This window comes from Diceros bicornis, chromosome 17, assembly GCF_020826845.1.
Source record: "Diceros bicornis minor isolate mBicDic1 chromosome 17, mDicBic1.mat.cur, whole genome shotgun sequence".
Taxonomy (NCBI): Eukaryota; Metazoa; Chordata; class Mammalia; order Perissodactyla; family Rhinocerotidae; genus Diceros; species Diceros bicornis.
This window is the reverse complement of record NC_080756.1, coordinates 14,644,919-14,650,147: the sequence shown is the minus strand read 5'-3', so window position 1 is coordinate 14,650,147 and position 5,229 is coordinate 14,644,919. Positions and strand designations below refer to the sequence as shown.

Below are 5,229 nucleotides of genomic sequence, written 5' to 3'. Positions count from 1 at the left end.
TATGAAATAGTTTAAGATCCCTTAGAGAATATCACAAAGACTATTTGGAGAAAAGACAGCTTTCAGAATAGAAAGTGAAGGACATTTAGGACATAAAGCATTAGGTGTGTCTGGGGAATTAATAATGGTGCCTTTAGTCAGAGGTACAATTTTTTCTATTCAGGCTAAGTTCTCCATCTTATATTTTCGCTTTTTATTACCACTTAAAATAAACTCTTTTGTTCTGCTTCCAAATCCTTATCTATGTATCTGGGATTTCAAAACATGAATGTGTGGGAGGGTGAAGACATACTAAGGAAATCTATGCTGAATTCTCTGCAGACATAGTTAAAAGTAGTTTTTTTAAATTATATTTTTATTTTTAAATATTTAGTGCCTGAGGAGAACTCTTGTATAACACATAAATTTGTGATCCTTTGGGAATGGTGTTCCTGCATCTCATATCCTCCTGAGAATTCTTCATAATATTTAGACATTTTCCTTCAGGGCACAGAAAGCGTAAATACTCCATGGGATCAAGTGTTGATTAATATTATATGACATAGTGGATAATAATCAGAAAAGTATTCAAAATATGCGCCAGCCCCATGGCTTAGCGGTTAAGTGCACGCACTGCGCTACTGGCGGCTGGGGTTCGATCCCGGGCCCGCAATGATGCACCTCTTCTCCGGCCATGCTGAGGCCGCATCCCACATACAGCAACTAGAAGGATGTGCAGCTATGACATACAACTATCTACTGGGTCTTTGGGGAAAAAAAAAAGGAGGAGGATTGACAATAGATGTTAGCTCAGAGCCGGTCTTCCTCAGCAAAAAAATGAGGATTAGCATGGATGTTAGCTGAGGGCTGATCTTCCTCACAAATAAAAAAACAAAAAAAGTAAAGTGGTCAAAATATAAATACGTAAATTGTTGTAATGGAGAAATTAAATATTCCAGTCCAAAAATCTACAAAATAAAAATAGCTAATCAAACCATTTACAAAGTTGCCATTTATAGATAAGGAAAAACGATCATAGATTTTGGAGTAGAGTGAGATCCATTCAGAGAGCAATGGAAAATCTGTGTGCTCTGTTCAGCATGATGATCAAAGAAGTAAATACTGAAGCAGAGATGATTTTGTCTGAATAAATCTGTGTATATTTCTTCTTTTAAAAAGGTGTTTGAGTTTTTTAGTGTTTTTGGTAGACCACTTTAGGACTCAAGAAGATGAAAAGAATTGTTAGGTCTCAAATTTGAAGTTCGTATTTTCTGTTAGATATACTTCAATACACTTTTGTTCTATTTTTACCATTAATGTATTAACCTTATTTTTTAACCCTTTAAATTTTTATTTAGAGAAAACGGTGAAAGAAGAAAAGCGAAATCCAATAAAAATTTAGACTTTGGAATTTTGCCTTTTTTAAAGTTATGTGATATTCACAATATCTAACACAACTAAACATCATTGCATTCACAGCCCTGACTTCTAATGGTTTGGTAATGTGAATTTTGTTAATGTTTTTATAGTGTGTTTTGGGGATAGTTAGTTGGTGTGTGTAATTGTTGAAGTTGGACAAAGAAATAATCTGACACGGTATATTTCTGATGTAGGTGTTTTAGATATATGCATTCCTACAATTGTTGCCATTGAGTAATTAGTGTAAATGAAGAAAAAGTATAATAGATTGCTTCACAATTATGTAAATGTTAAATGAATGTCTGTGAAAAATAACAGTCATTTTTTTTACTCATATATGCCTACATTATTAACGTGATCTTCATAGGAGATCTCATTTCTTTGTCTTAGAATCCACCTTAAATTCCTCTAGGTATAACTAGAAACAACTTTTATTTGTCCTTATATGTTTATTTTTATTTATGTATCCACCTCTTTAATAGTAGTGTGTTTTAGAGGTTGCAAATAATAATTTTATATCCTCAAGACAAAAAATATTATCTTATCTAGGGCCCATCATCATGCCTTAATCATTTTATGTGTTTGATGATGAAGCTATTGAGGAAGGAAAATTTCCTTAGAGATATCAGTAATTGTTTTTTTGTTAAGAAATGCACTATATCTGGCCTATAATTATTTGTACAAAATGTTGTACTTGTAAGAGGACAACTTTGGAAAATGCACTCTTTCAAACTCACTCCTGATCTCCAATTTACTAGCTGTGCAAACCTGAACAATATGACAGTCTCAGTGTGTGCTGGGTGTTGAGAATAGTATTCTAGAGTTCATACTTCTTTATGTGTTAGCCAAATATTTGAATATCCCTATGGTGGAAAATGTATGCCTCCTAAAAGTTCTGTGGACACTATTCTGTGGATCATTATGAGTTGAAATTTATCAAATGCTCACTCCTCATCTCTTTCAGGCCACATTGAACTCAAAATTGTTCATGTTTTCATTCTGCATTTTATTTATTTATTTATTTTTTGGTGAGGAAGATTGGCCCTGAGCTAACATCTTTGCCCACTTTCCTTTATTTTGTATATGGGACACTGCCACAGAATGGCTTGTTGAGCGGTGCAGGGGTCCGCCCCCAGGATCCGAACCTGCGAACCCCCTGCCACCGAATCAGAGTACAGGAACTTAACCACTACGCCACCGGTCCAGCCATCACTCACCCTCTTAGGCATAGAATAAAATGGGAATTACAACGAATGAAGCAGATAGAGAAATTTCATTGGTAATATTTTCTCTCTGTAATTTTTACTTACAAATTTTTGCACGTTACATGGTTTTACTTACTAATTTACATATTTTTAATTTAAAACATTTTGCTTATTAATTTAAATATTTTAAAACTTGTTTAACTTTTGATTTACTAATTTACATATTTTTAATTTTCTTTTAATTTTTTCCTCAAACTCACTACCCTATCTCTAAAACCTCTTCTTAGGTCTCTAGATTTCCATATAGTTTTGTCTTTATCTTTCTCTCTTTTCCTTCTCCTGCCTCATTCAATTTCATGAACCCATATTTATATATTTCTCTTAGCTTCCACATCATTTTATCTCACTTTTCTCTTTTCTTTATGTGGGCCATTCTCAAAACCATAACCTGCAGTGGAAAACTGTAGTGTCTTGCCACACACACTGAAATTATGAGACTGTTCCTGCTGATTTCATTTTGGGGAACAAATTGGGAAGGGTGGAGGTGATAACAGAAATTGAGGAAACGGAAATACTAATAAGAACAGAAAATAGAATTATTCCCAATGCCTCATATTCACTTATCTGAAATTGGATCTCATTAGCCTTGAAAGTAAATGACACAAGAGTCAGGCATTTGAGTTTGTTTAGTTGAGTAAGGATGTAAAATTATGCTAGTTCTGTGTACTGATTATGGCTAGGTTTGTGTGCGTGTGTGTGTGTGTGTGTCTGTAAATGCAAAACATGGGCTGATGTACTTATTATGACAGGTATCACTTTGTTTCCAGTGTGCAAACTTCTTTAAATGAACAGGAAATGGCATCTATCCCAATTCTTGCAAATTATCAAGAGAGAAGAAACATTTTTTTATCCTTTAAAAGTTCCATTAATTTGCTTCTAATTTATTTACACCAAAACAGTCAACAATTACTATCATTGTATACATTATTCTTTGGTAGAATTGCAAATTATAGATTGAATACTCTCTCCAGGTATTCTGGAAATGAATACTATTGTTCTTCCTGGCATAATCATCTATAAAATATGAAGGAACATTGTGTTACTCTATCTGAAACATCGCTTTGCTAACTCTACCTTAAACACTCTCATTGTTATTTTTCCATTGGAAGTATCATTTTGTTTGTTTCTTTTTTTTTTTTTTTTTCCTATTTAGACTTGGAAAAGTAGAGGACATTAATGGGAAACCACACAAGAGTGACAGTGTTTATCCTAGCAGGTTTGACTGATGACCCACAACTGAAAGTTGCATTATTCATCTTCCTGCTTCTCATCTACTTGCTAAGCATCACTGGCAATCTGATCATCATCACACTCACCCTGGTGGACACACACCTCAAGACCCCCATGTATTTTTTCCTTTGGAATTTTTCCTTCTTAGAAATTTCCTACTCTACTACTTGCATCCCTAAATTTCTGGCTACCATGGCAATTATGGACAAAAACATTTCCTATAACAGCCGTGCAGCTTAATTGTTTTTTGCCTTCCTTCTTGGAGCATCTGAATTGTACCTGCTGGCAGCTGTGTCCTATGACCGCTACGTTGCCATCTGTAAGCCCCTGCATTATGCCACCATCATGAACAGTAAAATCTGCATACAGCTTGTCCTCAGTAGTTGGCTTGCTGGGTTCTTTGTCATCTTTCTGCCGCTCATCTTAGGCCTAAACCTTGACTTCTTTGCCTCCAACATTGCTGATCATTTCTACTGTGATGCGATTCCCCTCCTGCAGATCTCCTCCTCAGACATACAGCTTCTAGAGATGATAGGATTCATCTCAGCTGTGGTGACACTTGTGGTCACATTATTAATGGTGACAATATCATATACCTATAGTGCCTTGACCATTGTAAGAATTCCTTCAACTAGTCAGAGGAGAAAGGCCTTTTCAATGGTTGTGATATCCCTTTCTTATGGCAGCTGTATCTTCGTGTATTTTAAACCGTTTAGTCAAACAAAGAATATCTTTCTCCAAGGGAATTGCTGTGCTCAATATCTCCATTGCTTTCATCTACACCTTACGGAACCAACACGTGAAAAAAGCCTTCATGAATATGATGCTCAGGGTTGTTTCTTTCTCAAAAAAGCGAATATGCTATTGCATTATATATAGAGAAAACGAACAAAGGAGTCTCAAATAATACCAGTGTATCCAATAGTAGCTTCCAATCCATAGTTTCCTTCTTTTTTCCCTTTCATTTCTTTGATATTCATCTTTATCTCTTTCCAAGCTTTATTTTCACAAAAATATTTGTTCTAAAGATGTTAATTCTTTATATTCTTTAATAGAGACTTTTTTCTCATCTCTTTTCCTTTTCCACTGAGTATATGAAAGAAATTTAGCCAAGTATTTATTCTGTTTCATTTGTCTTTCTATTCTAATTAGTCAGGACTATAAAATATTATTTCATTTAGAATTATATTTAATGTAGCATGTGATGCAATGTTTATTACTAAGCTTTATTTGTGATAGAACCTACTTAAAACTAATATTCATTTATATTTTTGTAATACTACCAATTTATTGGTACACATTCTATTTAAAATAATTAAAAGGAAATTGTAACAGA

At 34.2% G+C, this 5,229-nt stretch overlaps 1 pseudogene; it reads left to right on the top strand.

Annotated features, from left to right (window-relative positions):
• Positions 1–3,839: 3,839 nt before the first annotated feature.
• On the top strand, positions 3,840–4,800 carry LOC131416542 (olfactory receptor 6C74-like; annotated as a pseudogene).
• The last annotated feature ends 429 nt before the right edge of the window (positions 4,801–5,229 follow it).